This window comes from Poromitra crassiceps (genome assembly GCF_964638095.1).
Source record: "Poromitra crassiceps genome assembly, chromosome: 3".
NCBI lineage: Eukaryota > Metazoa > Chordata > Actinopteri > Beryciformes > Melamphaidae > Poromitra > Poromitra crassiceps.
The window spans coordinates 96,516,277-96,529,583 of NC_139625.1; positions in this window are offsets into that span (position 1 = coordinate 96,516,277).

Sequence of the window (13,307 nt, forward strand, 5' to 3'; positions counted from 1 at the left end):
ACATCAACCGAGGCAACAATCCAAACTGCAAACACCACAACTTTAACTTTCCTGGGAGCCCTGACTTGTCTATACTTGAAATACCTTGAATAATTTCCTGCCTCACCTCCTCAAACTGTCCCTTATCACTGAGACTTGCATCATACCATCTTCCCAAACTCTTGACTGGTTTCTCTAACACTGTAGGCACCACCTCATCATTTATAACAAACTTCTTACCTACTACCCTCCCTTTAATGATTGAAATACTCCTGGACTTACTTGGCTTCACTTTCATTCTAGCCCACTGCAGATTACTATTTAACTTATCCAACAATCTGCTAGTACATGGAGCGGTTGACGTCATAGTCGTCATGTCATCCATGTATGCCCTAATTGGAGGGAGCCGCAGCCCTCCCTGCAGCCTTTCTCCACCCACTAACCATTTTGAAGCCCTAATAATGATCTCAATTGCCATGGTAAAAGCTAATGGGGAAATTGTACACCCTGCCATAATGCCTATCTCCAGCTGCTGCCAAGCTGTAGTGTACTCTGCTGTGGTAAAGCAGAGTTGAATATCTAAGAAGTAGGCTTTAACTAAGCTCTTTATACTACCTGGCACTCTAAAGAAATCAAAGGCCTCCCATAACAGACATCAAAGGCCTCCCATAACAGACTATGCGGCACTGACCCGAAAGCATTAGCCAGGTCCAAGAATACTACATGCAGGTCTCTCTTCTCATGCCTAGCTGACTGGATTTGGTGCCAGATCATGCTGGTGTGCTCTAAGCACCCGGAGAAGTCGGGAATTCCAGCCTTTTGCACCGAAGTATCTATTAGCCTATTCTTTTCTAGATAACTAGACAGCCTCTGTGCCAGAACACTAAAGAAAACCTTCCCTTCAACATTAAGTAGACTGATAGGTCTAAACTGACTTATCTCTAACGAGTCCCTTTCTTTAGGAATGAAGATTCCCCCTGCTCTACGCCACGCCTTAGGAATAACCTGCTTCTTCTAGACTACCTTCATCAGCTTCCATATAAACTGCAACACATCTGGAGCACTCTTATACAGCCGGTAGGGGACTCCATTAGGACCCGGGGCTGAAGAGGCCCTTGCACGTCTCACTACTTCTTGAACTTCTTTCCACCTTGGTGGGCTATCATCACACTGGCTCTCTATTTCACCGATAGGGGGAATATCAGCTGGGACTGTCATCTCTCTAAACCTTTCCCTATCTTTGTGAACCTCTGAACATCTTTGTGAACATCTGACTGCAAGCAATCAAATTCAATTAGTTCATTCTTATAAGTATCTTGGTATTTGGTTGGACACCAAACTTTCTTTTCATGTACATGTAGAACATCTCACAAAGAATTTGAGGAGAAAAATCGGCTTTTTGTATAGAAACAAGTCTTGTTTTTCACTATTGGCCAGAAAAACTGTTGTCCAATCTTTGATAATGTCAGTTTTTGATTATGGTGATGTAATTTACATGTATGCCTCTCCATCCGTCTTAAAGCCTCTTGATGCTGTATATCATAGCGCTCTGCGTTTTGTTACAGGTGATGTTTTCAGTACACATCATTGTATTCTGTACGAAAATGTGGGTTGGTCCTCCCTGTCGGAGCGTAGAGATCAGCACTGTCTGATATTTATTTATAAAGCATTAATTGGGAAACTTCCACCTTACTTATCCGCACTCCTTTCTTGTAACAGTGGAGGTTATCAAACACGATCGCGGTCCTATATCAGACTGTCTGTCCCACGGGTGCGAACCGAACAAGGAAAGACCGCTTTTTCTTGGTTCGCCCCCAACAGATGGAATGTGCTCCAGGAAAACTTAAAAATGGATAATTTGATCCCGCTTGCTTCTTTTAAAGCACTTTTAGAAAGCATTCCTCGCAGGGTGTGTTCATGTTTTATTTGAAATTATTTAATTATGCTCTTGATGCTTGTTATTGTCTGCTGTGTTAACCTGTAATTTTGTAACTGCTGTATATGTTCTTTGTACACCAGGGCTCCCTTGTAAATGAGAGCTTGCTCTCAAGGGACTCTCCCTGTATAAATAAAGGTAAAATAAAAAAATAAAAAAATAACCTCCTCCAAATATTCCTCAAGCTTCTGCTTAGGTACCATAAGGCTACCATTATTTTCCTTACTAAACAATGACTTCACAAATCTAAATGGATCCTTATAGAATGCTATTCTAGCTCTCTCTTTCTTTTTCCTATTTTTCCTAATGCTCTCTGCTCTTCTTAAAACTGGCAATCGCTCCCTCACATCTGACTGCAAGCAATCAATGCCTTCCTTCTCAACCTCTGTAGCGTTCCTCCACTGCCTCTTAAGCTGTCTTCTCTCCTGGATAAGTCTATCTATCTCTTGTTGGCGCCTAGATTTAACTCCCTCACCCTCTAGTTTCTTCCTTTTCTCAAAGACGCCAAACCTTTCCTTACCATAATCATAAATACAATCTCCCATTTTCTCCAACTTACTCTCAGCAGTTCCTTTAAGCTTATCTAACATCCTAACCAAATCACTATTGATATCTTCCCACTTCCTACTTTCCGCTGCACCTGGCCACTTAACTCTAGGCTTCTGACCGCTAATCTTCTCCCTTTTTGGCTGGCTGGCCTCTCTACTTTCCTCGGTGCTAGGACCTGCCTCAACATCAGGGGTGCTGATGTCCTGCGAGCTGTGGGTTACTTCCTGTCGCTGGACTTCACCCGACTGACTTGATAAACTTCTTAAGAAATAATTATCAATGCGGGGTCCCTGTGTTCCCTCTACCAAGCATCTCTTCCTGCCTTGATGGATTCTAAGGCCCCTCAAAGTTGTTACCTTCTGCCAGCCACACAAGCAAACCTGACGCTTCTTTCCATCTACATCTGAACTAGTGGCTTCCACTGACATGTTTTCCCTACTCATAGTCAAGTCCGTTCCAGAGTCAATAACCGTGTCAACCATAGGTGAGTCATCTTCCGCCCCCGCTCTCGCAGACTCTAGCGGTGTTTTTTCATAATTCTGTTTCGTAGCAAGTTTGGGTGTAACCAATGGCCTATTGGCCTTGGCTACTGCCACAATGAGCAGCTAACCCATTGCAGCCCCGATGGGGTCTAATCCCTCCTGTCAGCTGTCTTTCCATGCTGTCACTAGGTCTTTCCCTAGTTGTCAGCTGCACTATTCACAACAGTCACTAGCCTAAGCTAGCTTTAGTATTAATTAATACACAGGACAAGATGTTACTATCCCTTGTGCCAAAATCAGAGGAAAAACACATTTAGAAGCCCATTCCAGAATAAAACAGCTAACAGGCTAACAAACTAATAAACAAGACACAAATCACCTTACCTACCCTAGCCAACAGCAGTATGAAGCATGTCATTGGGGTTTTCAAGTGGGCACCTTCCTTCACCGACGTTTCGTTAAGTTAGGCCCACGACACCTCAAGAAGGCTTAACGGTGTAATCCAGCGTCCTGGAAACACCCCCCTCCATGCTACCACCGCACAACTGCATATTACCTCATTATCTAAGCCTAGCTATCCAGGTCGGTTCGGTATGACATTCCTGACTACACCACCACTGTCAATGATTCAGCCCTGTTGATGCGGACCGTCAATCATGACCAACAACAAACAATCCCTAACTACACCACCACTGTCAATGATTCAGCCCTGTTGATGCGGACCGTTAATCATGACCAACAACAAACAATCAATCTGACTTTAGCGAGCTCCCCAGCTAGCATGTTTCCTCCTTATCCACAGCCATTCACTTGCTCGTTCTGCTGCCTGAGACATGTTGCTAACCGCAAGTTTCAGGCTCCGTCCCCGAATGCCCAACTCAGTTAGTAAGGCAATAACGGACTTTGCCACAAAACCACGGCAGCCCACCTCTACAGGCCGCACTCGAGCCCTCCAACCTCGCTGCTCTGCCTCTGCTGCCATTTCAGCATACCTAGCTTTCTTGCGCTCATAAGCCTCCTCAACTCGATCTTCCCACGGGACTGTGAGTTCGATAAAATAAACTCTCTTCTCTACCTCAGACCACAGTAAATGTGTGAATGAGAGAGAGAGAGTTCACATCTTTAATAAAGTGATAGTCTGCTTGTTTTGCTGGAACCGTCCTTCCTAATTTGCCAATTCAGATCACTGACCTGCGGGGCTCAGTGGGTTTTGGGTAAAACCTTACCTGTGCATCACTACAAGATGCTGATTAAACAGCATGATTATTGCACAGGTGCCTTGGGCTGATCAGCTCTGAATCTCCTGGTTGAGTAATACATTATTCTAACAACTACCTTATACCTTATGACACCCAAGAGCTGCTTGTCCACCCACCAGTAATGAGCTGAATAGAGTCCATGGAGTTGGGAATGTCAGGAAATGTTTGTATTATTCTTTACTCACCTCTCATTTATTTAATCTGTTGTTTGTTAATTCAGAAACTCTGTCTGCGTGTCAACATCAACACAAATCCAGTCTGAAGGAGAAGGTTCAGTGTGTGTCTGAGGGGCTTGGTGAAGCAGGAAACTCATTTCTGAATGATTTCTACACAGTGCTTTACCTCACAGTGGGAAGGACTCGACAGGTCAATTTTGAACATGAGGTCAGACAGATTGAAGCAGCATCCAGAAATCAGAGATCAGAAACAACAATCAGATGTAAAGACATCTTTAAACCTATTGGAAATAAACCAACCAAAACATTGATGACAATGGGAGTGGCTGGCATTGGGAAAACAGTCTTAACACAAAAGTTCACTCTGGACTGGGCTAAAAACAACACCAACCAGGATATACAGTTCATATTTCCATTACCTTTCCGAGAGCTGAATCTGCTGAAAAAGAAAGAGTTCAGCTTGCTGGAACTTCTTCATCGCTTCTTTAATAAAATCAAAGAAGCAGGAATCTGCAGGTTTGACGAGTACCAGGTTGTGTTCATCTTTGATGGTCTGGATGAGTGTCGACTTCCTCTAGACTTCCAGAACAATGAGATCCTGACTGATGTTACAGAGTCAACCTCAGTGGATGTGCTGCTGACAAACCTCATCAAGGGGAATCTTCTTCCCGCTGCACGCCGCTGGATAACTACAAGACCTGCAGCAGCCAATCTGATCCCCCGTGAGTACGTTGACGTGGTGACAGAGGTGAGAGGCTTCACTTACAATCAAAAGGAGGAGTACTTCAGGAAGAAATTCAGAGATGAGGAGCAGGTGATCAGCATCATCTCCGACCTCAAGGCTTCACGAAGCCTCCACATCATGTGTTACATCCCAGTATTCTGCTGGATCACTGCTATGGTTCTGGAGAATCTGTTGAAAACCAATGAGGAAGGGAAGATGCCCAAGACCCTGACTGAGATGTACATACACTTCCTGTTGGTTCAGTCAAAACGGGGGAACGTCAAGTATGACAGAACTGAGGAAGGGAACAGGGAGATGATACTCTCTCTGGCAAAACTGGCTTTTGAGCAGCTGGAGAAAGGCAACCTGATCTTCTATGAAGAAGACCTGACAGAGTGTGGCATTGATATCACAGCAGCCGCAGTGACATCAGAAGTGTTCACAGAGATCTTTAAAGAGGAGAGTGTGCTGCACCAAGGTGACAAGGTCTTCTGCTTTGTCCATCTGAGCCTTCAGGAGTTTCTGGCTGCTGTCTACATGTTCCACTGTCACACAAACAGGGACGAGGAGGTACTGAAGACATTCCTGGGAAAAGGTTTTGGTAGATCTGAAGACAGTGAACAATCCCTGGATGTCTTCCTGAAGACAGCCATGGACAAATCCCTGGAGAGTGAAAATGGCCACCTGGACCTATTTGTCCGCTTCCTTCATGGCCTCTCACTAGAGTCCAGCCAGAAACTCTTACGAGGCCTACTGGGTCGGACAGAGATCCAAAAAGCATCCGAAGCCATCAACCACCTGAAGGAGATGACCACCTTCAATATCTCTCCAGACAGAAGCATCAACATCTTTAACTGTTTGGTGGAGATGAACTACAAGTCAGTGCATCAGGAGATCCTACAGTTCCTGAAGTCAGAGAACAGATCAGTGGCTAAACTCTCTGAGATCCACTGCTCAGCTCTGGGCTACATGCTAGAGATGTCAGAGGAGATTCTGGATGTGTTGGACCTAGAAGCCTACAACATAGAGCACGGACATGCGAGACTCATCCCAGCTGTGAGGAACTGCAAGAAGGCTCGGTTAGTCCTGATGTAAATACCAAAAGTATAGAACAGTGTGTAGAGTGATCTTTATACTAGGGTTGTCACAATGTTAGAATTTCTAACTTTGATATCTTCTACCAAGAAGCTATCTTCTACCTACTGATGCTCTATACCATGTTTGTACCGGGGGGGGGGGGGGGGGGGGACAACATATCAGGAGGCATAAAAAAAAGGATTGGATGTAGGGATGTTCGATATTGGCTTTTTTACTGATATCCGATATCCGATAATGTCCAACTCTTAATTTCCGATACCGATATCAACCGATATCAACCGATACCGATATAAGCAGGCTTTTTTTCCACCAAAATTTCACGTAACAAGTTACATAATGTAGTTTAATGTAGCTGAAGAGTTTAATATATAATATGCATGTTGTGTTAAAGTTGTAAGTGTTAGAGAAGCGAGCTTGTGACCAGAAGGTCGTGGGTTCAATCACCGGGACCGGCAGGATAAATCTGGGTGGGGAAAGTGAAAAGGCAGCGCTTGCCCCTCCCTCATTACCACCACTGAGGTGCCCTTGAGCAAGGCCCTTAACCCCAACCGCTCCAGTGGAGCTGCTCAGTGGCCAACAGATCAGACTGTGGTTGTACTGGTCAGCTTCCAGGTATGAATGTGTGTGTGAATGTGAACAGGGCACTCCTGAAAAAGAGAGCATTGCTCTCAGTGAGACTCCCCCTGTATTTAAAAAATATATATATATATCGGCATGAAAACCGATACCGATATTTTCCGATATCGATTTTTTTATGCTAATATCGGCCGATAATATCGGTAGGCTGATAATATCGGACATCCCTAATTGGATGGACAAACGCATGCTTCTCCATAATCTAGGCCAGATGAAACTCATTAAAAGCATTGCTCTTACACAGTAGATTACCCCTGCTCTATTCCAGGTTCTCAACCTTTTTGAGCCACGATCCCCAAAAAACTTTAGGCTCGGGTTCACGACGCCCCCTCCTACCGCTACCATACCCAACGACAGTGTGCACGCATTCACACACTGATTTCACTCACTCACTGAAATCGTTTCTATAGTTTAGATAGCTTTATAATACATTAAACCATGTATGGGAGATTTAATCATCATGAAAGAAAAATAATCTCTTATTTTTTTCTTTTTTCTCTTTTGACAATTATCCAGCGACCACCCCCCCCCCAGGTTGAGACCACTGCTCTAGTCATCAGCCTATCACAACACAACAGATTACCCCTGCTCTAGTCACCACCATATCACAAAAAAGCAGATTACCCCTGCTCTAGTCATCAGCATATCACAACACAGCAGATTACCCCTGCTCTAGTCATCAGCATATCACAAAAAAGCAGATTACCCCTGCTCTAGTCATCAGCCTATCACAACACAGCAGATTACCCCTGCTCTAGTCACCACCATATCACAAAAAAGCAGATTACCCCTGCTCTAGTCATCAGCCTATCACAACGCTTTTAGCTTGGTGAAGTAACAGTAGTCTAATAGGTTACTTACCCCACCCACCCTTGTAAAAAACGCCAAAATCGAGGGGGCGGAGTTTAGGGCACCTACGGCATCAAAGGGGCGTGGCTTATTTTTTGTGAAAAGTCATTTTTTCACTTGTTCCTCAAAGGGCACTTCTCCATTTCACCCTGTGTTTAAAGCCATTATGTGAAAAGTCCATTTTTCAGTAGTTCCTCAAAGGGCACTTCTCCATTTCGCCCTGTGCTTAAAGCCATTTTGAGCAAAAATGCTTTATTTCAGTAGTTCTCCAAAGGGCACTTCTCCATTTCCTCATATCAGTTAGACCATCTTGTGGGTGTTGCAATGTTGTGCGCATCACACAGACAGCCTGACAGCGTGTATAAAGCCACCGTGTCAGCCAGAGCAAAGACAGCGCAGCCATTGGCAGATCACCGCTACATCAGTCAACTTCAGCATTCATGTGTGTTTGCATACGATGCCGCCATATTTGGGCACAGCCTAGCCCCTGATCCTGTTTTTTATTTTTTCCCACTTATAGCCTATATCCTTTAGACTAGCCATGTGGTGATTAGTCAGCATGTTAACGGATATATTTTACCCTAATACTGTTTGTTTTGTTAGAAATAGATTAATGGATATTTTCCATACATTTGATGATGATACTTTTAAAAATCATATGAATTTTGTACGTTCTAATGCCTGTTGGGATGAGATGCTTATACTGTGTAATAATACAAACATGTCTACAGATGTCATATTTGATTCGTTTTTCTCTGAGGAGGGTAAAGTGTTTAGCATAGGTAATTTAATTGTGATATTTACAATAATGCATGATGTATGCAACAGACATAACATAGATTTGGTTTTGGATTATTTGTGCGATAGACATTTAGGTGTCTGTATGGCTTATTTGAGATTGATTGGTGAGAAAAGAATGTTTACAATGTCTATGGAATTAAAAAACATTTTAGATAAAAAACGTTTGTTTGTCGGTGTTATAGTCTCGGCATGATATATAGGTGTATACTACACTTTCCAAACGTTAACACACATCAAACACAGCAACTCTTTCCCACTACACTTTCCAAACATTAACACACGCCAAACACAACTCTTTCTCACTACACTTTCCAAACATTAACACACGCCAATCACAACTCTTTCTCACTACACTTTCCAAACATTAACACACATCAAACACAACAACTCTTTCCCACTACACTTTCCAAACATTAACACACGTCAAACACAGCAACTCTTTCTCACTACACTTTCCAAACATTAACACATGTCAAACACAACAACTCTTTCTCACTACACTTTCCAAACGTTAACACACATCAAACACAACAACTCTTTCTCACTACACTTTTCAAACATTAACACATGTCAAACACAACAACTCTTTCTCACTACACTTTCCAAACGTTAACACACATCAAACACAACAACTCTTTCAAAGATTAACACATGTCAAACACAACAACTCTCACTACACTTTCCAAACGTTAACACGCGTCAAACACAACAACTCTTTCAAACAACACACGTCAAACACAACAACTCTCTCTCACTACACTTTCCAAACATTAACACACGTCAAACACAACAACTCTTTCCCACTACACTTTCCAAACATTAACACACGTCAAACACAACTCTTTCTCACTACACTTTCCAAACGTTAACACACATCAAACACAACAACTCTTTCCCACTACACTTTCCAAATGTTAACACACATCAAACACAACAACTCTTTCACACTACACTTTCCAAATGTTAACACACATCAAACACAACAACTCTTTCTCACTACACTTTCCAAACATTAACACATGTCAAACACAACAACTCTTTCTCACTACACTTTCCAAACATTAACACATGTCAAACACAACAACTCTTTCAAACGTCAACACACATCAAACACAACAACTCTTTCCCACTACACTTTCCAAATGTTAACACACGTCAAACACAACTCTTTCTCACTACACTTTCCAAACATAACACATGTCAAACACAACAACTCTTTCTCACTACACTTTCCAAACGTTAACACGCGTCAAACACAACAACTCTTTCAAACATTAACACACATCAAACACAACAACTCTTTCTCACTACACTTTCAAACATTAACACATGTCAAACACAACAACTCTTTCTCACTACACTTTCCAAACATTAACACATGTCAAACACAACAACTCTTTCAAACATTAACACACATCAAACACAACAACTCTTTCTCACTACACTTTCAAACATTAACACACGTCAAACACAACAACTCTTTCTCACTACACTTTCCAAACATTAACACACATCAAACACAACAACTCTTTCTCACTTCACTTTCCAAACGTTAACACACATCAAACACAACAACTCTTTCTCACTACACTTTCCAAACATTAACACACATCAAACACAACAACTCTTTCCCACTACACTTTCCAAACGTTAACACGCGTCAAACACAACAACTCTTTCAAACATTAACACATGTCAAACACAACAACTCTTTCTCACTACACTTTCCAAACATTAACACGCGTCAAACACAACAACTCTTTCAAACATTAACACACGTCAAACACAACAACTCTTTCTCACTACACTTTCCAAACATTAACACACGTCAAACACAACTCTTTCTCACTACACTTTCCAAACATTAACACACGTCAAACACAACAACTCTTTCCCACTACACTTTCCAAACATTAACACACATCAAACACAACTCTTTCCCACTACACTTTCCAAACGTTAACACACATCAAACACAACAACTCTTTCCCACTACACTTTCCAAACATTAACACACATCAAACACAACAACTCTTTCCCACTACACTTTCCAAACATTAACACACATCAAACACAACAACTCTTTCCCACTACACTTTCCAAACATTAACACACATCAAACACAACAACTCTTTCCCACTACACTTTCCAAACATTAGGCGTTTCTAAGATGTGGGGGCAATATCAATCTAGAATCTAGATTGATTTGATTCACTAATTTGGCGTTCTCTCATGCAAAATATCCAACATCCAATATCCAGAAGTAGTGATTACTACACAGAAGTAACTTTAGTTCCACCATTTGCTATTTGCTTCAAACATAATTTGGATCAGTTGTAACTTTGACCATTTCTAACAATTTCTAGACAGTGAATTTACACAAGCACTTGAGTGAAATTCATGTGAATTCAATGTGAACATGCATGAGCTGTGATTGAATGAACGCAGATTGTCAGATTTGTATACCAAACCCTTATCCTGGCGCCTGCAAGGGTCGTCTGTACCACTAATGTCAGCCACTATGTGTTACAATATTGGGCTGGTTTCATAGACCTGGCCCAAAAGTACATACATACATGTTAGTTAGTGATAATAGTCAAACATGGTTTTTCATGTTCTGACTTGCTGAAATGTGTGCTGCATATATACATGTTAGTTACACATAATAGTCAAACAGGGGTTTTCATGTTCTGATGTGCTGAAATGTTTTACACGTCACGTAAAACAGTTTTTAAAACAGTTAATTAGCCTACACAATGTGTAATTTCAGGTTATTGTAAGTTATTGCATAGTTGCAATCTTTCATACTTGCATACTTACAAGTTGGTTGTTTTTAATGGCATGTGATTTGCGGTTCTAATTACCCAATGTGTAATTTCAGGTGATTGTAAGTGTGTCATACATACCTACAAGCCTTCATATCAGTTGGCTGTGTCAATGATTTTCTGTACCTCTTGGTGCGTCATCATTGTCTTTGTCAGGCTTAGAAGCAATGTCTAAACAGTAAACAGTTTATGACAAGTGGTGGCAGCATGCTATGCTACTACACAAGACATGTTATGGTACATAAATAATATGTAGCGTATAATAATCTGTAGAACTCTGTCAGAGTTATACTCTGTCATTATTTTTACATTTGACTTTGAGAACTATGATGAACTGTTAGTCAGTACTCTGTACTGATGTACAAAAGTAACAAGATTGAGTTTGTGAAATCTTCAACCGGAATAAAAAAAACTGGATATAATATAACTGAATCAGTTAGGCCAAACTATTATCAGTCAGGTCGGTAATGACCGGGGGAAATTATATGATTATTGTCCATTGTGTGTATGATACAACTTTGTTTATCATTCCGCCCCTCACACTATACAGTCTGTATTTAACTCACACACATGTCAAACACAACTCTTTCTCACTACACTTTCCAAACATTAACACATGTCAAACACAACAACTCTTTCCCACTACACTTTCCAAATGTTAACACACGTCAAACACAACTCTTTCTCACTACACTTTCCAAACGTTAACACACATCAAACACAACAACTCTTTCTCACTACACTTTCCAAACGTTAACACGCGTCAAACACAACAACTCTTTCTCACTACACTTTCCAAACGTTAACACGCGTCAAACACAACAACTCTTTCAAACATTAACACACATCAAACACAACAACTCTTTCTCACTACACTTTCAAACATTAACACACGTCAAACACAACAACTCTTACTACACTTTCCAAACATTAACACATGTCAAACACAACAACTCTTTCTCACTACACTTTCCAAACGTTAACACACATCAAACACAACAACTCTTTCCCACTACACTTTCCAAATGTTAACACACGTCAAACACAACAACTCTTTCTCACTACACTTTCCAAACGTTAACACACATCAAACACAACAACTCTTTCTCACTACACTTTCCAAACATTAACACACATCAAACACAGCAACTCTTTCCCACTACACTTTCCAAACATTAACACACATCAAACACAACAACTCTTTCCCACTACACTTTCCAAACATTAACACACATCAAACACAACAACTCTTTCTCACTACACTTTCCAAACATTAACACACATCAAACACAACAACTCTTTCCCACTACACTTTCCAAACGTTAACACGCGTCAAACACAACAACTCTTTCAAACATTAACACATGTCAAACACAACAACTCTTTCTCACTACACTTTCCAAACGTTAACACGCGTCAAACACAACAACTCTTTCAAACATTAACACATGTCAAACACAACAACTCTTTCTCACTACACTTTCCAAACGTTAACATGCGTCAAACACAACAACTCTTTCAAACATTAACACACGTCAAACACAACAACTCTTTCTCACTACACTTTCCAAACATTAACACACGTCAAACACAACTCTTTCTCACTACACTTTCCAAACATTAACACACGTCAAACACAACAACTCTTTCTCACTACACTTTCCAAACATTAACACACATCAAACACAACTCTTTCCCACTACACTTTCCAAACGTTAACACACATCAAACACAACAACTCTTTCCCACTACACTTTCCAAACATTAACACACATCAAACACAACAACTCTTACCCACTACACTTTCCAAACATTAACACACATCAAACACAACAACTCTTTCTCACTACACTTTCCAAACATTAACACACATCAAACACAACAACTCTTTCCCACTACACTTTCCAAACATTAGGCGTTTCTAAGATGTGTGGTCAATATCAATCTAGAATCTAGATTGATTTGATTCACTAATTTGGCATTCTCTCATGCA